General features: G+C 38.5%; 1 long non-coding RNA gene across 11 annotated transcripts in view; it reads right to left on the bottom strand.

Annotated features, from left to right (window-relative positions):
- The window catches only part of LOC110597880 (uncharacterized), a 297,780-nt gene that overhangs the window by 104,246 nt on the left and 171,063 nt on the right, over positions 1 to 22,471 (bottom strand). The window contains exon 6 of one of the 11 annotated variants that reach the window (XR_013438925.1): positions 5,158 to 10,237. The exons of the other annotated variants lie outside the window; for them this stretch is intronic. This is a non-coding gene — a long non-coding RNA (uncharacterized LOC110597880). Of the gene's footprint in view, positions 1 to 5,157; positions 10,238 to 22,471 lie in introns of those variants that run through there. 11 annotated transcript variants of the gene reach the window in all.

Genomic DNA, 22,471 nt, shown 5'->3' with positions numbered 1-22,471 from the left:
TATCTTATATAATTCTCACAGTAACACTTTGAGACACAACTTACTATTATCCCCACTTTTAAGTAAAAAAAAAAAAATGGTGGGTGGGGGGGCAGTCACAATTCTAAGCCAGTATCTTTAATGACTGTGTCATTCTTACTTCCACCAAAATTAGCATAAAGAGATTTCTTTACTGCAGGACTTCTCAGAGCCTTTGGCATGCTGCAGAGTCCTGTCAACCTCCAAGATGGAAATACAATTTGCTGAGTATCTTATTTGTCTCCCTCTCTTTATTTTTTTTTCCCATGGATATCTTCAGAGATGAGACTTTTAATGGATCACATCTTAGGAAATACTGGCCTACCTATTTGTATTTTAGATAACAACTTGGAAGACCAAAATGACTTCAGGAATAATTCTAATACTATTTCAGAGATTAGCGAGATAAGGAAGAGAGATGTGCAAACAGGTGGCCTTCCTGATGTCCTCAGATCACACTGTGGCCAGTAATTCTTACTTCTAAGATTGGTGGACTTCTGGAACTTTGTTTTTCTATAGTTAAAGAAAATCAACAAGACAAAAGTGACTCTAAGGTGAGTGAAATTGTATGGTTGAAAGCACTTAGAAGGATTGAAGGTAAAATGTGAGTGTCAACCAATTTGCTGAGTCCCTCCTGGGGCCTGGTGTTCTTCTGGGCTATCTGTAGAGTTGAATGAGATTGAGCTTACTGTCAGGCACCCAAAGAGATGCTGTTTTCAGAGCCCTGTGGTTTGCAGGTAACATTAAACCACTCTTCCACGTAAAAGACAGTTTATCGTAAAGGTCCAGTTTCTCCTACAACTCAATGATAAGAAACAAAGCTGAGTGTGGTATTGTAGTTACTGACTATCCCCAGGAGAGAAAGTCTGTTCAGTCTGGGCTATGGGAGCTCTTCCCTTCTTTCTGGCATCTTCTCCCTTTGCCTGCTTCTCCACATTGACTGGCTTTGCAGCATGAGCCCTTCTTATGCATGGCAAGACACGGACACCACTATGTCCACACAAATTTCAGCTCCGACAATTTTTTTTGTGTGTCTCTTGGAAATAATTTGACTAACAGGGAATTTGGTCATCAGCTGTAGCCATGAGATAGATTCATGGAATGCATGACCTCCAATCAGGGACAATGCCAGGAAAGGTAACAGTCGATAAGTCTGGTACAAGTACTTCAAGATACAAGGCAATGAGACCAAGACTAGTGAAACAAAGGCTGTTCTTTGTTTTTCTCATTTGATTTTTGTTTTCATTCGTCTTTATAGGAAATAACATTTTAGTACATCCAGAAGTGCATCATTACTGTGATTGTTCTTTTGAATAAAAGATAAGCCTTCATAAAATAAGCAATTATCACTCCAAGACCTTAAAGGCCCATCCCACATTTGGGATTCAGAGCTTGCTTTCTTCTTATGTGTATTTTATTTTACCTTTTATCTACAGTGTGATGTTGATACCAACCCCAGGCCACAGATCAGTCCCTTTGGATTCTTCCACTCAGAGATCTGAAGCTATTGGAAAGATTTAAGGACCAAACTTAGAAGAACTGAACTTTGGTGGACCCTATCTTCAAGGGTGGTTTGAAGACTGGGTGTTTTCCAGAAGGTAGTGATAAATGTGCAGGGAGTTCAAAAGAACTAGATAAGTCAGGACCATCTTAGTTACCCAGAATGGGATACTCCAGAATCCTAAACCTAGTTAAAACTAATGGGTCTGCTTCATAGATATAATGAGAATAAAAACTGAGTGACTTAAGTTTTTATAAATTCTACCTAGACATTTTTATACTAATGTAACACAGCCTTATTAAAGCATTAATAAGTAGGTGGCACGTTTCTGCTGGTATCTTTGACCTTCGTTCTATGGTTTCATCCAAGGGGATACTTTGAAGTACAAAATGGAAAACCATAGTAAAGTTTTGGGTTAGTTAGTTTTGCATCACTGTGACCAAAATACATGACAAGAACAACTTAGAAAAGGGAAAATTCATTTTGGCTCACAATTTCTGTCCATGTTCAGCTGGGTCCATTGCTCTAAGCCCAAGGTGAGGCAGAACATCGAAGGGTGTGGCAAAGGGAAACTACTCCATTCAAAGCATCCAAGAAACAGAAAGAGGTGAAGGGACCACAGGGAAGATGAACCTTTCCAGGGCATATTCCCAGTGACCCACCCCACCCAGTCTACAGTTACCACCACCAGTCAGTCCATTCAAACCTGGGTGTACTAATCCAATCATCTCACCTCCAAACAAGCCTGCATTAACATAAATAGTGGAGCTTGCGGGGGACCAGGTTTCCCTATGTAAACCCTAATAGGTTTGTTTTAACTTTCTGGAAGACAGAATATTCTTCATAATGCTGTACTTGATATGGACTTACTAAGTTGCTTCCTGCATTGAAGAAGAGAAATTCCTACTCAGCAGTCCTGGAGATGAGAAGCTAAAAAAAGCATTCACATAGAATGTATTGGGTGAAGAAACATCAAAAGCAGAAAAAAAGCAGCAGAAACGCAGTTTTTTGTTTTTGCTAATAGGGCAGTACTTTTTTTTTTTTTGGACCAAGGATTAAATTCAGGGGCACTCAACCACTGAGGCACACCCCAGCCCTATTTTTTTTTTTTGTATTTTATCTAGAGATAAAATCTCCCTGAGTTGTCAAGCACCTCACTGTTGCTGAGGCTGGCTTTGAACTCTCGATCCTCCTGACTCAGCCTCCCTAGCTACTGGGATTACAGGCATGGGCCACTGCGCTTGGCAGAGCAGTCAATTTTTATACTACAATTGGACATACTGATTCAGAGAAGAAGTAAATAAAGTCCCTGTAACCTCTAGACAGCTACAGGCAAAGTCCCCCACAAAATGTCAGCTGCTTACCTGGGACAGTATGGGACCTCAGAAAAGGATAATCTAGATGAAGACAGACAAGAATAAAACAGGTGAAAACCAGAAAACCCACTGGAACAGGACCCATGGCTATAGGTCTACTGTCAACCACTAGGAAAGGAGAAATCATACTGAAATGACACCATTGTACATTTCAGTTAATTATGAGTAACTGTGTATATAAAGTCTCTTATATAGTGTTTTTCAGATATATTTCATTCTGATATTCTTACAGTATGTCATCTGGATTGAGGAGAACCCAGTCAGGCACTGTGTAAAATAACATCATATCAGACATGAAGTTACAACAGAAACTTTGTTCCTGATTGGAGCTGAGGTGTGCACAGAGTCAGTCATCAAGCAAATAAGACTGGCCATGCAGGAAACAAAAGAATATGTGCTACCAGGCATGGTGGCCATGCCTATAATCCCAGCTTCTCTGGAGAATGAGGCAAGAGGATGGAGGGAAGCCTAGGTAGCTTAGGGAAACCCTGTTTCAAAATAAAATTTAAAAAAATAAAGGGGCTGGGGATGTCACTCAGTGGTAGAGAACTTGCCTAGCATGTGTGAGGCCCTGAATTCGATCCCTAGTATCCCCCCAAAATAAAATAAAATAAAGCATAGTATGTAGGGAAGCCCCACTTCTGGTTCCAAGGATTCAGCTGAGATGCCTAGCCACCCAAAGGACATGCACATCACCTCCTTTGTCAACAAGCATTTTTTAATGTTTCCCATCTATCAATTAAACAAAGGGTTGCTCTAGCGCTGAGCTACATCTCCAGTCCTTTTTGTTTGTTTATTTTGAAACGATACCCAGGCTGTCCTCAAACTCATGATTCTCCGGCCTCAGCCTCCTGAGTAGCTCAGATTACAGGTGTATACCACCATGCCCACCTCAATTCACCTGATTCTTACAACTCACCAAGGTAGGTACTGTTCTTATTCTAGTTTACATATTAAAAAACTGATGCAAAAAGTGACATGGTAACTTGCCTAAGGTCATGTAGTAAATGGTAGTACCAGTATGGAAATAGGGGCAGCCTGACTCCAGAGGCTGCCCCATTCTTCTTCACATTTTTATTTTTTGATAACGCATTTTACCCCTATTACTCAATATACAAATGTGTTTTTACAATTTTAATTCTTTAGTTTTTTAGTCTTCATATAAAAATGTAAATGGTTTTTCACCATGCTCGCAAAATTAGAACTTAAGTCGTTACCATAAAGGTTTTTTTTTTAAATTTTTTTATTTGTTCTTTTTAGATATACATGACAGTAGAGTGCATTTTGACATTTTGTACATACATGGAGTGTAACTTATTCTAATTAGGGCCCCATTCTTATGGTCGTACATGATGTGGAGATACACTGGTCGTGTGTTCATATATAAACATAGGAGAGTTATGTCCAGTTCATTCTACTGTCTTTCCCATTCTCATTCCCCCTCCCTTCCCTTTATTTTCCTTTGTCTAATCCACTGAACTTCTATTCTTCCCTCCTCCTGCCTCCGTATATCTGAGGCATTTAGCCTTTGGTTTTTTGGGACTGGCTTATTTTGCTTCGCATGATAGTCTCCAGTTCCACCCATTTACCAAAAAATGTCATAATTTCATTCTTCTTCATGGCTGAATAATATTACATTGTGTATATAAGCCAATTTTTTAAAAATTTAAAAATCCATTCATCTGTTGAAGGGCATCTAGGTTGGTTCCATAGCTTAGCTATCACAGAGCACACAACTTTTCCATGTCTCATTTCAATTGGAAAGACAGTCCTCTTATTTCTCTAAGGCATTTCTCCACAACTTAGACATTTGAGAAAATCTACTCAAATCTTTCCTAGCTTAGAATCAAGAAAAGAAAAAAAAAGGGCAAAGACCTTTTTCATATGGTCATATGCTAGAGAGGAGGACAGACCATAAGCAAATTAACAAGTGAATATATACATTTGATATTGATCAGTGCTATGAAGAACAATAAAATATGACAAGAAACTAAAATTAATGAGCTAATAGATAGGTACACTGTTATGCAATGATCCTATCTCTGCTACCAGAAACATACATTACAAAAAAGGAAAATAAGATATTAATATTCCTCATAAGCATAGAATACATTTTTAAACAAAATATTAATAAATGATATTCAACAATTTATTTTAAAAATTAATACATTATGACTAAGAAAGGTTTACCCCAGGAAAAGCAAGGTAGTTTAAATGTACAAAATCAGTCATATGAATACAATCACCATATTAGTATGATAGGAGAAAAAACATAAAGTAATTTTCATAGTCACAAAAGCTTTTTTTTTTGGTGGGGTAGGGGGTACTGGGAATTAAACTCAGGGTCACTCAACATTTTACTGAGCTACATCCTCATCTCCTTTTTTATATTTTATTTAGAGACATGGTAACACTGAGTTGTTTAGGGCCTCCCTAAATTGTTGAACTCATGATTCTTCTGCCTCAGCCTCCAGAGCCACTGGGATTATAGGCATGCACCAACATAACAGGACACCAAAGCTTTAACATGATTCAACAATAATATATGTTTTTAAAAACTGCCAGCAAATTAGAAAAAGAGAAATTCTTCAATCTGACAAAGTTTATCCATGGAAAGTCTCCAGCTAAAATACTTATTGTTAAGAAATGGAATGCTTTTGACCTAAGAGTGAGAACATTGTGAAGATGCCTGCTTTTACCACTCTTGTCCAATATTGTACTGGGGTCTTAGCCATTGCAATAAGGCAAGACAAATATATAAAAGTCACAAATATTAAGAAAATATAAATTTCTTATTTATTGAATACATGATAATTTAAGAAATTCTGAAGGATGTAAAACATAACTATTAGAACTAATAAGTAAATTTAGAAAGATGATTATTAAATATGGCAAAGTCAATTATATATTAATAATTAGTCACAAACAACCATAAAATTAAATTGTAAAAGTCAATTCCATATAAACTAGAGTCCCAAACCATAAAATACTTGAGAACCATGGTTACAAATTGAAAGACATAGTATTGTTAGGACATCAATTATCCCCAAATTGATTTATAGGCTCAAAACAAGGCCAATCAAAATCCTAGTAGACAATCTTATAGAAATTGCCAAGCTAATCTTAAAGTGCATAAGAAAAATTAAAATGTAATAGCCTACACTATTTTTTTAATATTTATTTTTAAGTTGTAGTTGGGCACAATATCTTTATTTTATTTATTTATTTTTATGTGGTGCTCAGGATCAAACCCAGGGCCTTGCACGTGCTAGACGAGCACTCAACTGCTGAGCCACCATCCCAGCCCCTAACCTACTCTATTAAAAAAAAAAAAAGGGAGGATATCACTGCCTGATTTCTACTTATTGTAAAATTATAAAAATCAACTAATGATCAAAGCTGGGGTTGTGGCTCAGCAATTGAGTGCTTGCCTAGCACAGGAAAGGCCCTGGCTTCGCTCCTCAGTACCACATAAAAATAAATAAATTAATTAAAGATATTGTGTTCAACTACAACTAAAAATATATATATATATATTTGTAAATAATTTTTTTAAAAGTCAACTAATAAAAAAAGAACAGAATATAGTCAGAAATAAACACACACACACACACACACACACACACACACACACATATATATATACATGTAATTAATTGATGTCTCAACTAAGGTGCAGGAAAATCCAATAAGGAAAGAAAAATCTTTTCAATAAATGGTGCTATAACAATTGGTGACCTATAAGAGAAAAAAATAAATGAATTTTGTATATGTGTGTGGTATTAGGGGCTGAACCTCGGGGTGCTATACCACTAATCTACATCCCCAGCCTTTAAAAATTTTTTTTTTTACTTTGAGACAGGTTCTCAAAGTCCAGGCTGGGCTTGAACTTATGATCCTTCTGTCTCAGCATCCCATTTAGCTGGAATTACAAGTGTGCACCATAGTGCCTGGAATGGTAAAAATTTTACTTATTCTGTACACTAAACTTAGTACAAAATGGATCACATACCTAAATGTAAAAGATAAAACTTCTAAAACAAAATGTAGGAGGAAAAAAGAAATCTTTGCAAACTTGGAATAGACAAGTATTTCTTTCATAAGCCCCAAAAAAGGCACAAGTTATAAAAGAGTTGATAAGTCTGTATCTGATAAATTCTGATCATTTCAACCTAGAAGATCTAAGTCTATTGTTTATTTTATTTTATTTTTGGCATCAAGGAATGAACTCAGGGGCACTCAACCACTGAGCCACAATCCCAGCCTTATTTTGTATTTTATTTAGAGACGGGGTCTCATTGAGTTGCTTAGCACCTTGCTTTTGTTGAGGCTGGCTTTGAACTAGCGATCCTCCTGTCTCACCCTCCCGAGCACACTGCGCCCAGCAATTTTTCCAAATTCTAAACTTGTTCTTCAAAATACACCATTAGGTAAACAATAAGCCAAACCACAGACTGGGAAAAGATGCTATATATAGCAAAATACATATCCAGGGAATAAAAAGAACTCTTGCAAATCAATAAAACAACAATTTTTTTAAATATTTTATTTATTTATTTTTTATGTGGTGCTGAGAACCGAACCCAGTGCCTCACATGTGAGAGGCAAGTGCTCTACCACTGAGCTATAACCCCAGCCCCCAAACAACAATCTTTTAAATGCACAAAAGATTTAAACAAACATCTCACAAAATAAGATATAAGAATGGTACATAAGCACATCATCCCTGAGAAATACAAATTAAAACCCCAATGAGCTGGGCGCAGTGGTACTCACCTGTAATTCCAGAGACTGGGTAGGTTGAAGCAGGAGGATCGCAAATTCACAGCCAGCCTCAGCAACTTAGTGAGGCCCTAAGCAACTTAGTGAGAACCTGTCTCTAAATAAAACATGAAAAGGGGGACTAGGAATGTGGCTCAATGGTTAAGCTCCCTTGGGTTCAATCCCTAGTATCCCTGGTACCGAAATAATAATAATAATAATAATAACAACAACAACAACAACAACATATGCCGACATAAAGACTTCTGCATACCTGTTTATTGATCTTTATTCACAATATCCTCAAACTGGAAATAATCCAAATTGGGGAATAAATAAACAAAAATTGGTATAACTAATAAAGAGAAACAAGCTACTGATACATACAATAAAGTGGATGAACCTGAAAATCACTATGCTGAATCAAAGAGGCACATCCAAAAATATGCATAATATATGATTATATTACTACAATTCTAGAAAATGTGAAGTATGTAATAGTGACACTAACCAAATCGTGTTTTCTTAAAACCTGTGGGAGAGGGAGAGATCAACTGCAAAGGGGCACCAGGTAACAATATAGATCGAGAGCAATGCCTGGTGTTGCTAGTGGTAATGCTTTTCAGGCATAACCAATTGTCAAAACTCATTGAATTATACATTCAAGATGGGTGCAATGGATTGTATGTGAATTATTGCTCAATATGTTGGGAAAAAAAAGAGTACTACTGGTTCCTTTGCAAAACCTGTCTTGCCATTTTTTATAGTCTTTCATTGTGAACACATTTAAGTGAAATATATATTTAATTTTAAATGATTTTTTTATATATTTATTTTGTATTCTGTATCTGATAAATTCTGATCATTTCAACCCAGAAGATCTAAGTCTATTGTTTATTCCTCTTTACTGCCTTTCACTTATAGAGAGGATTATTTCCTGTGTGATTGGTGATCTCTGACTGTAAGCTTACATTTCATTCATCTTAATCGCTGAAAACGTGGGCGTCTAACCTGATGATGGTTCACTCCTGGTGGGACTGGGCTTGCTTTCACAGGGAGCCAGGATTCCACTGAGCTGAGAGCCTACCAGATTCCTTCCAGGTGTCCAGGGGCCTCACCTGGCCTCAGTCCCATAGTTGAGCCCATCTCGGTCCTGCCCTCAGAGAAACTTTGCACACTGTCTACTCAAAAGATTTCTCCCCTTTGCCAACATCGAAAGCTTTTCCTTTCTTCCTTCAAGCTCCGCTGCATGATGTCAAGTATGGTCCACACAAAATCAGTTTTTACAGCAAGAGGAACCCTCAACGAATCCGTCATACTGCCAGAAAAAAACATGTTTATCTTATCTCAGAGAAAAGGGAAATAAGCCCTAAATAGTAAAATGATAGCCCTGCTTTTTAAAGGGTTTGAACTAAAAATAGATATGGAAATATACATCATATCCTCAAACCAGGATCTCTCTCCAAATCTGATTATGGGTAGCCATTCTAAATGTCGGTGATAAATAGCTATTCATTTTGTGCTAAGGCTGAGGAGAGATATGTAATAGGGCAGGGATAACAAGATAACTTCACAGAGAACATCTCAGAGGATGACTGGAGAAAACGTAAAAATCCAGAGCTTCATATTTATCCCTACAAAAATAACTTACAACGAGGGTGACTATGGCTTTTCACTATTTTCAATATTCCTTTTTTTTCCCCTCCCATCTGAATTTTTACCCAGACTAGATTTTATTGTTCCTCAGGAATTAATAGTAATTTTAATAATTGAGATGCTGAATATTCACTCTATTTAGAGTGTAGAAGATTCCTTAAAATGGCCAGCTCATTCACAGGGTGTTTGAGGTTGACAGTGGTGGAGAACTGTGTCTAATTCCAGATACCAGCTCCCATCACTCTTTACATAAAAAATGGTGCAAAAGTTCATTGAATGTTTTAATTAGCATGCAGGCTGAGTCTCAAATCCAAGGGAGAACCTAATTCTACTTGTGTTTGCATCTAACAGAAGGTGATAAAAGAACAAAATTTTGGAACAGTACAGGATCATTATTATTATTATTATCAATAATAATATAATCATTCATTAAGTGCCCACCACTTATTAGGAGCCAAAGGAACATTTTGTCTTTCTGATGAACACATTACCATAGTGGTGGATCGCAGCATTTTATTGTTCTGGTTTATGATCTTGGTCTGGATTCAGAATAAAGCAGCCATGCGCCAGCTTCACATTTGTATACTTTCTTTTATAACCTGGATGGGAAACGGGAATGTAGGTCCATATCTTTTTTTTCCTTAGTGTGAAGTGTGTAACAAACCTGCTCAAAAAAACACTGCTTTGGTTGGCCAATCAGAAACAGAAATTAAAGGAAGGCTTCGTCCTGCTCTCTTTTACTGAATGAACTTGACTGAATCACTCGGAGACCGAATTCTTCCTGGTTACAGTCTGCATCACAGACAAACATTATCTGGTGGGGTTTCCTTGGCTGGGCAGCTAGGGGTAGCTAATGACGAGAGGCGTATCCAAATCCCAGCCAGCCTCCTCCAGCCTTGAACCGAACTTTGGGATGAGACAGGACCTGGCAAAAAAATGGAAATACCTTCCCTGACATTTTTGCTCATGTTTTCTAAATTCACTTTCAGATAAGGGCAGTGAGTTTGCTGGAGTGGGAAGTGCTGACAGACAAAGTGTAGTCTACTACAAAATTCTTCCCGGCACTCTAATTATCCTTTCCTTCTCGACTTCAGTATCACATGTAGCCATGTGTAGAATCATAAAATAATTATGCAGTGTACAAGCTTTCTGGGAGCATGTACCACTGTTTTCCTAATTCTTTATCTCTCCCATTGATCGTGGCGTGTGTGCATTGATCCAAGTCGGCCATCTGGTTAGGCAAGATAAGCGTGCTAGTGTCTTTGCATTGCACTGTCACGCGGGGAGGGGGCACATTTTGGCTGTAGGGAATTACGGGGGCAGGATTAGCCCTCTTCCTATGAGGAAACTGAATTTTAAATGCAGTGTTGCAGCTGCATGGACCATGTTGCTAACTTCTGTTTTTGCCATGAACTGGGTAGATTTTTCTTCTCGTTCATATTGTCTCCAAAGGTATAGAGATGCCTTGTATTAAATTGAGGGGAGGGGGTAGGGATTGGAGAGAAGAATCATTTTTAGTCCATGTTAGACTTGTAAGTGGCTGATACATTACAGGATTTCTAAATGGTAAAATTGCTTTCAAATGACTACAAAAGGCAGCTGAATTAAAAAAAAAAATCATTTTACACAGTCTCCTTGGACCCCCCAAAGAAAATCATTTTTTGAGAGGAAATAAATATTTGTATCAGTCTATGCAAAAAAAAAAAAAGAGAAGAAAAGAAAAAAGAAAGAGAGAGCGAGAGAAAGAAAAAAAAGAAAAAGGAAAAAAGAGAAAAAATAAAAGAAAAAAGAAAGAAAGAAAATAGAAAAAAATAATGTATGTATCATAGCAGAAGGAATTACTCTTGAAGCCCGGAACAGGGCTCTGGGATATCCTCCCCGTTTGTTTATCTCCCTCTTTCACATATTGAAATTAATGTTTGCCCCAAGTTTATGACCACTGGGACTGACTGAATGTGCTATTTAATTCAAAGAGACTTTTTTCCAGCCCTGTTGGCCACTGTTGTTTTTAAAATTTGATTGCGGCCATTGTTGTCTCATATTCTGCAAATGTGTGGAAGACTCAAAAGCTTTTCCTCTAAAATTGAACAATTCTGTCAAAAAAGATTAGTTCTATTTTGTCTGCTGGGTGCTGACTATTCATGAATGTAAAGAGAGAGGGCTTGGGTGTCATACTAAGTTGCTAAGGTGGCTGGATTTCGGCTATTGACTTGAGGATACCAAAGTGGAGTCTACAAAAGAGCAGCCAGAAGGAGAGGGGAGAACCGGCCTGCCATGTGTTTAGCTATACCTTCTTTAGCTGCCCATTTATTTCTTTTGTTGCCAGAACTTTTATTGTCATACAGTTGAAAAAAATGTTAGACAGAAGCTTCAGGCAGCACCAAGCAGAAAAAGGGATTAGCATATCACTAGGATCATCTTACACTGAACCAAATTCTTTTCAGGGTGTATAATTAGCGAATACAGTCTTTTTTTTTTTTTTTTTTTTTGAGCCTATGGACAGAAAAAAAAAATGAGCCACAGATCTCTGGTTAGAATATTAGAGGAAATAAAAGGCATTTGCCAATTTCAGAGAGATATATACATATTAACTGTTTCTACACAGAGCCTTTGCAATTCCCTCAAGAAATGTCTGGTTGAATGGGGAAACTTACTATGAATTCCCGTCATTGTCTCAGGTTTTCTAAGAGGGAAATACTGTGTCGTCGGACACGTTCAAAATTTTCAACCGATGGAAATCGGATTCAGAATGAAATGAAATGTAGAAAAAGTTTTCTGAACAAGGCAGAACCAAGAGGAAACGGGAGATTTTTCACACGATGACATTTTGCTCTGAAGAAGGTACTTTGACAGTAATTAAAAATGTAATTGGGAAGTTGAAGGCAGTAAGATGTACATTTTGGATCTATTAGTGAATAATTCTCTGAGGCTTGCTTAAAGCTGCCTAAAACTTCCCTTGTAATTCGTGGGTGTTAAAGACGTTTATCTGAAGGAAGAAAATGGAAGTCTGGGGTCTCTTTTATTCTTCTCTCTCCTCTCTTCAAGTTGTACATTGAACCACTTTTACAGACGTAAAAGCATGTGCGTTAAAGCAGATTTGTCTAATTAACCCATTGTCGACTGCCGGGATCTATTTCTGTTTTCAGGTATGCTAGCTTTTAGAGCAGCACAGAGAGAATGGAGGAGGGGGTACAGGAATCTTTTTTTCCAAAATTATATTTTTTAAGTATTAAGTGAGAATTCACTGAAGTCAAAGCACTTATCTGCATGTGTCTCCCTTTACATCTCTGGAAGTGGCTGATGTTTTTGTTTAGCAGGTGACATTTGTCCTGTCAGCCTGTGTTCTTAGGGATTCTTTATCAGAACAGCTAATACTTCTCTTCTTTTTTTTTCCCCCCACCTGCCTGTGTGGCCTGTCACCTGGTCTCACTGTCCTCTCCCAAAGAAAACACAGAATCCCAGCGTGGATTCCAGCTCAACTTCATTTCACATTTCCTAAGGACACCCTATGCCTATCTTTGTAGCTATAACTTTTAAAATGACCTCATTTGAACAGTCACAAGAGGCAATGGATGCTTGGGTCCATAGGCAGCGGTTATTTTAAGTTTCACAAGCCTTAAGACCCTGGGGGAGACATTCCCTGATCTTTTCCTTGGAATTAGGGAACCAAGGCCTAGCTCTTTATATTCTTATTGTTTCTGGTTTGGAGTTTTTGCTCCCCAAACAAAATGGTTTGGCAAAAAAAAAAAAAAAAAAAAGAAAGAAAGAAAAAATCCTGAACCTAGATAGGAGAGAGGACTCAATTGTGTTCTCTTCATTTAGGGAAAATCACTTTAGCTTGCATGGGTTATGTCTCCATGGAAGTTGATGCATGGAATTAGAAACATGGCAAAAAAGAAAGGATAATAAAATTACTGTAAAGAATGTGAATTAGGATATCAGTCTTTAATTATTTTCTTTAATTATCATCGCAACACTTTCAAAAAAAATCTCTGGTGTTTTACTATTAACAACTTATAATATCTGTATTTTTTTCTCTGACATTTATTTGTGGGCAGAAATATCAACATTTGCAAGGAAAGAGTTCCATGTACAGTTGCTCACGATTTACAACAGTCTTAAGTCCCTAATATTTCTGTTTCTTTTCTAAGGACACAGTTTAATCAAATTTGTGATTTACTGTCCCCAAATCATTGGCTACTAATTATTCACATATGTGTTTTGGTTTTCAACTTGCTCAGTTCACTGGCTAGATTCTTCTCATGAACAGATCAGAGATCTGGACATTCTTTCAAAGGACTAGTCACAAACATGAATCTTCACGGTCAAGACAATAATATTTAAATATGGAATCCAAATTGTTGGATTTGGAAAAATGCATGTCAGGCAAACCCGGAATACCCACTGCTGGGAAAACAAAAGGTGAGTTCCAGAGGCTTGGAGGGGTTTTGCTATTTTGTTTCTTTGGGTGGTTGTTGTGGACCTAACAGCTTGTTACCTGTGGTGAAGCTGCATTTAGTTTATTCCGGACCCTGGAGTGGCAGGATGTCAGGAGTGGGTGGGGAAAGGAAGGGCATGGCCAGAAGAATCCAGCAGAGGGCTGGGGTTGTGGCTCAGTGGTAGAACACTTGCCTAGCACGTGTGAGGCACTGGGTTCGATCCACATAAAAATAAATACATAAAATGAAGGTATTGTATCCATCTACAACCAAAATAAATATTAAAAAAAAAAAAAAAGAATCCAGCACAGGACAAAGAATTAACTGAAACTACAAGGTAGAGAGAAAGGAGTAGGGGTGGGGTGGGGTTAGTGACAAACTTTCTATTTTAGGGTTTTATGAAGACCAAAAACAGAGAAACAGCCAGAGTATCTTTCTGAATAATCAACTTTGACCTTTAAAACAAAGCAATTCTGTGATCAATATACATTGTGTGCTAATCTCAACTTTTTCCTTCATCAATATATCACTTCAGTGTGATATTTTCTACTGGAAATAATTGTACATACTTCTTACATGGTAAACATAGGGTGAGTATGCTATTCGGATCAACCTACTTGATTTTTCGATGACATATCCAGATAATCCCTTCTGGAGTTTAACCTCCATAATATAGGAGCGATTTAATATTATATATCATCAAGTTTAGTGTCATATATTCATTAAACACTATTAGCTAAATAATTTAGGATTGCTATGAATCCACAAAAAAGTAGAGAGCAATGACCTGCACCTGTTATCCCAGCTACTCAGGAGGCTGAGAAAAGAGGATCAAAGTTAGAGGCCAGCTTGGGCAACTTAGCAAGACCCTGTCTCAAAAACAACAATAAAAAGATTGTTCAAAATATGGGTATGTCAAGTATGACTCAAGCCTAACAAACCGCAGGCCTCTTACTAGGGAGGAAAAAAGAGACTTAGCATTTGAAACTTACAATAATGCTACAGTTTAACATTTTTTAAATGTTTATTTCAATGCATACAACTAAGATTTCTGAAAACTGCCTTTTTAGATAGGCCCAAGATTTTTTTTTTCATTTTTCTAAATGTCATTTACTATATCACTAAATCCACTGGCCTTTTTGACACTGTATGTATACACAGCTATTAAGAAAGAGATGTTCCACTCTTAGGAGTAGACATTGTTATGATGAAGATAAGATAAGCATGTGTAAGTTTTTTTATGATGTGATAAAAGCGTGGGTTCCTATCAGGCATAACTGTGAAGACAGGTGCTGTAACTAATGTTATTTTTTAAAAGGGGGGTAGGGATGTAGATTAGTGGTAGAGCACTTGCCTAGCATGCAGGAGGCCCTGGGTTCGATCCCCAATACTACAAAAAGAAAAAAGATAATACTATGAGTCACTTGTGAACTGCATGTTTCTGTATACTTTACTGATTCATCTATGATATGAAAATGAGAGGATATTTCATCTTAATCTTCAGAATCTGTTCAGCCCTAGGCTTCACTTTAAAGTCTGCTCTGATCATCCCATGGAGTCCTCATAACCTTATGTAAATAGGGTTGTTTCTTTTGATAGATCAGGAAACTGGGATTCATGGAGGTTTAATGACTTGTCCAAGGTCGTGTGGTAAGTGATAAGTGGTGAAGCTGGATTCAAAACCAGGTAGACTGACTTGAGTTTATTTTAACCACAACATCATGCTAACCTTTCATAAATTAAAGAGAATTTGAAATATTCAGTTACATCTAGGCTTGCAGGATTATTACATGGGAAGCATATGCCCAAGGAGAGGGAAGGAAAATATAGATAACAGCTGGACAGCAACTGTCCCAGAACCCCAGGAGCCAGGATAGGGGTTCTAATGCAGACCTCTGGAAGCACAGGATGTGAGAGCTGGAAGGAAGTTAATAGTTCAGGAGGCTCAACCAGGGACTATAATCCCCTAATTCCTAACCAGGGCTCTTGCCAGTTTTCAACATCAAGCAACTACTCCAGGATGCTTTAGGAAAGAGTAAAGTGGGCAAAAATATAGGTGAGAAGATGACATCTCTCCCTGCCTAGGCTGTAGGAATTGCTGCAGTGTCCTGAGGCTGTAAAGAAAGTGCTTTGGGGATTGAATGGGTAACCCAGTTGACATGAACAATAAGGAAAAAAACTTCAAAGTCAATCTCAAGACAACAACAGAATTGAGGAGGGAGACAAGGACAGAAAATAATTTCTTGAATTTCAGCATACTTGCTTTGAATTGGAAACTGGTTTTCCGAGGACAGTTGCCCTGTTACCATTAAGAGATTTAAAAGTGCAAAAGAAGAAAAGAGTTAGGTCAGAGATACAGATCTGAGAGTCAACAGAATGTTAGAACTGGCATCAGGAGGTCCAACACATCTTTACACACACACACACACACACACACACACACACACACACACCTTTAAAGGGTACTTAAATTCTGTCATCAGTGTATCTGTTGATGGTTCGTCATAGAGTAAGATTCCTTTTCCTAGCTCACTTGTAAGCCACCCAACTTCACATGCACAATTTTCACCCCAAATGGGAACAAATAGGCTATATTCAAAACTGAAAATGAAAACCTTTCCGTTTTTTTTTTTTTTTTTTTTTTTTTTGGTACTGGGGATTGTAGTCAGGGGCACTCAACAACTAAGCCACATCGCCAGCCCTATTTTGTATTTTATTTAGAGACAGGGTCTCACTGAATTGCTTAGTGCTTCACTTTTGCTGAGGCTGGCTTTGAACTCATGATCCTCCTGCCTCAGCCTCCCTGGCTGCTGGGATTACAGGCATGTGCCACTGTGCCCAGCTCACACCTTTACTTTTTCTACTTTTGTACTTCTTGCTGTCGAAACATCTTTTAGGGATAGGAAAATGTCTCTCTGCTCTAAGTTAGACTCACATTCATTCATAGAGGTCAGTTGGTCTGCAAAAAGTCTTCGTAACTCTTTGACTAGAATAGGTGAGGAAATGGCAGATAGGATGGCAAGGTAGCAAGCAGAACTTTGGACAGAAGTAGTATGTTTTCTTTTTCCATTTTATAAATTCTCATCACTATTTTTTAAGCTCATGGTTTTTGCTTGATGAGTGTCACAGGTTATTGATGTCAGCAATGTTGTGTAATGGCATCTAAAACTTCAAACCTGTTGCTACTAAATTAGATCTTGTTCAAACAAAAGTTAATCAGAGTATTAATATTTCCCCCCCTCCTGTTGTCTCCTTTCATTATTACAAAACTTAATGCAAACAACTGTGTGACATTTTGGCAAAAAAAAATGCACATATATATATTTAATAAAATGTTCTGCACAGGCCCACATCCTATTTACCTAGGTTCATCCTTCTACCTCTCCCGGGTTAGTTTAGAGTCTAAAGGTAGCTTTGCAGAGGAGGAAAATGGGTTGGTCACCAAAGAGAGGAGTTCTGTTTTTACTACCAGGAGAATGTCGCCTTAATTAGGTAAACAAAGAGGTTTTTCATTACACTGTAAACACATTTCACAAAAAAAGAGACCGCATTTAAGTTTCTTTTTAAAGAAACTGGAAAATATTAAGAAAGTTAATTGGCAGTCACCCAAAGGACAATTAACAGACAGGCACAATTATCTTCTGACTAGTATGTGGCATAGAGATGTTTTTACCTTTTATTTATGGCATTCTGTTAAAATGTAGGAATGCCACCCCAAGTGGAGGCAGACACACTATTAAATGACAGATTTCTCCATTTATATTTAAATAACCATCTGCATGAAATTATGCACAAATCATGGAATAATTCCTGGCAGAAATTACTGTTTGTGAAATTAAAATAAAATCTGAGACATGGTGTGCTTTTCATATTAAATTGCCCATTTCCAGAACATCACATACATCTGCACAATGTATAGATGCTGCATTGCAAGACCAATACAAATTGCTCACAATGTTAATGAAGATGGATGGGGAAGCTGAAAACATTCATTTACAAGCACAGTGAGAAAAGAGAATTCAGTGCTCACAATTTGTACCTTAATTTTTTTTTTTGCCTTGATAATAGCCAATTGAATGATGGTAACTTTAATAATACAGCTCTTGGAAAGGTTTTGCAATGAATTTTCATTCTCAGTTTTGAATATAGCCTATTTGTTCCCATTTGGAGTGAAAATTGTGCATGCAAAGTTGGGAGGCTTACAACTAAGCTAGGAAAAGGAATCTTACTCTATGACGAACCATCAACAGATACACTGATGAAAAAATTTAAATAACCTTTAAATTCCAAAATAATAAAACACTTCCTCATCATGGAAGGACTCCCATGCCAAATAAAGCTGGACCACTTTTTTTTTTCTCCCAACCCTTAACCCCCCCCCCAAAAAAAATCCACCCTTCCTGAAGCTCAGCCAAGGGGTAATTACAATTAAATCTATAAATTCAACTGTCATTGAATTTGTACCAAGAGCATTGGACATGCTCTAAGAACAGGCTACAGTATTGGGACCTCCGTCAGCCCATCACAACACATCACCCCCACTAAACTGTAAGCAGTAGGAGAATGGACATACTCGTCCCCAGTCATTAAAGTAAGGTGACTTGGAGATTTGCAGCCACCACATGCTGGCTCCGTTCCTCCCATCCCGCCAACTCTCTCCCACCATCTCTGAATCCTGCTTCATTCCTCAGGAGCCACACTCCTTGATACCTCTAGACAGTTACTGACTATCCCTTTGCATTTACATTTTCCCACATACTTCTGAAAGTGAAATGCAAACACAGAGCTACTCAATCAAATATCTTAAAAGGTTACCATTCCTCAGGCCCCAAGATAGCTCCTTTTTGAGTTGTCCTGGCAACAACTCATATTTGCTAATTTTTAAAGTTCATTTGTTTAACAAATATTTAGGAAGGTCAGTCCTATGCTAGATATTAGGCATACTACTGTGGATGAGGGAGATACCATCTTTGCCATCTCAAAGCTGACAGACCCCTGAGCAACATAGGAACCTAAAGGTAAACACACAAAGCACACATAAGGAAGTCAAGGGTGGCTCCTTGGAACAGTAAATATGTATGCTGAAACCAGAATTGGTTGAGCACCTACTTTGTGCAAGAGACTATAACAGACCCTGAGGGATAAAAACAACTATGAGTTAGTCTCAGCCAACAGGCAGGGTGACAATAACAAGCAGACATAATTAGTGCCTTTAAGCAGGAACAACAAGCCCCTAGGAGGACAGATCAATTCCAATTTGGAGAATAAACAAAACTTTGCCAATAAAATGAATAAAAGGTATGTTTTAAGAATGATTTCACAGGCCAGGTATAGTTGCACACACTGTAAACCCAGTTGCTTGGGAGGCTGAGGCAGGAGGATCATGAGTTCAAAGTCAGCCTCAGCAAAAGCAAGGTACTAAGCAACTCAGTGAGACCCTGTCTCTAAGTAAAATGCAAAATAGGGCTGGGGATGTGGCTCAGAGGTCGAGTTCCCCTGAGTTCAATCTCCAGTACAAAAAAGAATGCTTGGACATGAACTCAGAAGTAAAATTGAAAGCCAGACAGCCCTGGCAGAGGGACATGATCGAGGCTACAGAGGCTAGAAGCTCCAAGTTGTACTTAAGAAACAGAATTGGGCATGTGTGGCTACCAAACAAAGAACACAAAGACATGTACTGAGGGACCCTGGAGAACTGGACCACATCTCTTGGAGGACTGGGTGAGGGAGACAGTGGCAGGTACTGACCTCTGGGTGGTGTCCACTAGCCCACCTTCCGTAATGTCCCTGAAGAGGTAGGTGTGCACAGAGATACCATAGAGCTTAGGCCTGTGGAATGAGAGCAACCAAGGGGCTGGATCACTTGGATCACTCACAACTTTTCTGCCCAGGAACCAGATCCTCATTAAGCTGTGAAGCACATACTTATGCTCTGGACACCCACTTTGTTCCAGGCATATAATGCAATAAAAAAAAACATGCAGACCCCACACTTATGAGCTCAGAGAGGGAGTATCTGTGACCTGAAAGAAATTCCATACAACACAATATAGAAATTGCTTAAGGGAGGTTTTTATAAGACAGACAAGGTATACAAAAGAAGATGCCCATGAATAGAGACGGGGCCTGAGGAGGCAGTGGGTAATAAAAATGTAGACACTTGAAGTTGCAGAAAAATTTTCTGAGTCTACTAGGGTATTCCAGACAGAGGAAGCCACATATCATGGAAGCGTAGCAGAATATAATAAACCATTAAACAGTACACACATACGTACACACACAGGCATACGGAGTATTCTTTCAGAATGGTTATCTTGTAGATGTGTTGTGGAGAGGTGATGTCAAACAGAAAGCCAGGAGCTGATGCATGTTAGGACAATTAGATCTTAGGAGCCCCCCCAAAAACTCCTAAGCAGGCAGTGATGTGACAGGAAACAAGATGGAGTCAGGCCAATGACAGTTGTGATAATCCATCACCTAGTCGGATTCCTCAGTGGACGAGGAATACAGTAGCTATTAGTAGCTATTCAGCAAATAGTTGGTGATCTGCATTGCGCTAACATAACGATAGATCAAGATAAAGAAATCACAAAAATCAGTCATTACTACCCAGTATATTATAGTACTTTGAGAGCCCAGAGTGAAACCCAGAGGGGAGGTACCAAAATCATCTGGGATTGGAGGACCCTAGGGATTAGGGATGATGGCTGCCCAAAGGAAGGGATGCTTCAAATGGTGTTGAAGAGCAATCCAAGGTGTTATGAGGAGGCACTCCAGAGAAACATAACTCCAGGTACAAAATCTTCACCTTGAAAGAAGAAAGAAATGCACCTCTTCTTGGTCTCTTTCTGCCTCTTACTGTGTACATTTTTTAATTTGATAGAGATTGAGAAAGGAGTTTCAAAATTCCCTACTGTCTCTGTCAACTTCTCCACTTACCTACAGCCTTTCTCTTCGTTCCTTTGTTTACAAGTCCAACCTCAGCCTCCTGGAATACAGCACTCAAAACAACTCCTTTCTCGACTCAGCAATGCAGGACAGCATGCATGAGAGAGTCTGAATACCATGTGCAAGATACCTGCAGTCGGTGGTAGGTTCAGGGGAAGATTTGGTGTTTATTGTTGGCCAAGAGGGAGATTCAAGCTCACATGAAAAGGTTGTAAAAGTTCCCCATGAGTAGCCTGGATCCCTTGGGGGAATCTCCTTAATCCTGGAGTCATATAAAGATCCTGAGGCCAAGAATACTCTCCTTTGTTGATATTTATAAATTGAGGGTGGGCAGTGGGAGTGATGGGAGAGATCTAAGGGTTGGAGAGCAATAAAAAGAGGTAGAAGCATAAGTGACAGAGAAATGCTAGCTGAGCAGATAATAGGAAAGAACTATGTACTGATTAAAATATCCTAGAAAGCCTCCCCAAAGAAGTTACATGTTTAAAAAGAATATGCATTCCAGTGGCTCAGGAGGCTGAGGCAGGAGAATCACAAGTTGGAGGCCAGCCTCAGCAACTTAGCAAGACCCTGTCTCTAAATAAAATATAAAAACAGAGTTGGGGAAGTGACTCCATAGTTAAGTGCCCCTGAGTTCAATCACCAAAACCAAAAAAATATCAAAAAAAAAAAAAAAGAAGGTATACATAATACCCATTTCTGGATATTATGCCTGACTGCCTTTGTGGGATCATTTCTGTGGATGGGGAGGTCCACTCACACACCTGATCATGTTCTCTATTCTCCAGGCAAAATAGACTACATAAAGATCAGAAAAATTCTCCTATTGCCCCAAAGAATCTGTCCCACATTAGACTGGATGGGGTTATTCCAACAAATCCTGTGTAGACAAACTCACTCATCTTCCAGTTTTCACCAAAGTTTGTTCTTCCCCAAAATAGTGATGGCTGGCTTATTTTAACAACCTGCATGTCCTAGATGGCCAATCAGAGGAGAGTAAATTGAACCAGACAAATCTAATCAGCTAATAACAAGACAGGAGAGGGAGGTGCATTTTCCGGCAGAAGTAAGGCTGTGGGAGGGAGGCAGCTCTGGCAGGACAAGTCTCACAGCATCTGAAAACAAAATGGCTTGAGGCTTAGCCATTGTTTAAAAGCCATTCCTCACATTCCTTGTTTACTGACAGCACAGTGAGTTGTGGGCTGTCACTTTAGCTGTTAATGGGACTAAACACTTATGCCAACAGATTAAGCTTTGCTGAAACATTAAGAAAATTGGCCCAAACAGAGTTTGGATGGATAGTGGTTTAGCAGCTGTTTCTTTGGGGGCTGGGGTGGGGAGGCGGAAGAACAATTGTCCCAAGACCACACTTTCTGTTTTTTGATACCTGTGGAATGGGAACAATTGTGGGAGAATCACTGGGTAGGTTTTCCGCTAAAGGCAAGAGATTATTTTAAAAAGCAAACATTTCATTTCAATCGTTTGGACTGATGACATAGAATATAGATGAGATTTTCTGAAATTAAAACTGACGAACGCATCGAGGCACACCACTGGTCTTTAAAAGTTATAACAAATTTCTAAGAGAAACGAAAAATCTTTCTGTCATTGCAAAAGGATCCTCCAGGCGGCCGGATGATATTGAGGTGGGAAAACTTCTCTTTGTTACCTTGGTACCTTTTAAGATGTGTCAAACCTATTTCTTGTCGTGGAGAAGAGCGATGCTTTGCACAGTCGATGTATTTCACTTCAAAAACAGTTTTTCAAGTCTT

The sequence above is a fragment of the Ictidomys tridecemlineatus genome, chromosome 5 (genome assembly GCF_052094955.1).
Source record: "Ictidomys tridecemlineatus isolate mIctTri1 chromosome 5, mIctTri1.hap1, whole genome shotgun sequence".
Classification (NCBI taxonomy): Eukaryota; Metazoa; Chordata; class Mammalia; order Rodentia; family Sciuridae; genus Ictidomys; species Ictidomys tridecemlineatus.
This window is presented reverse-complemented; position numbering and strand designations above follow the sequence as displayed.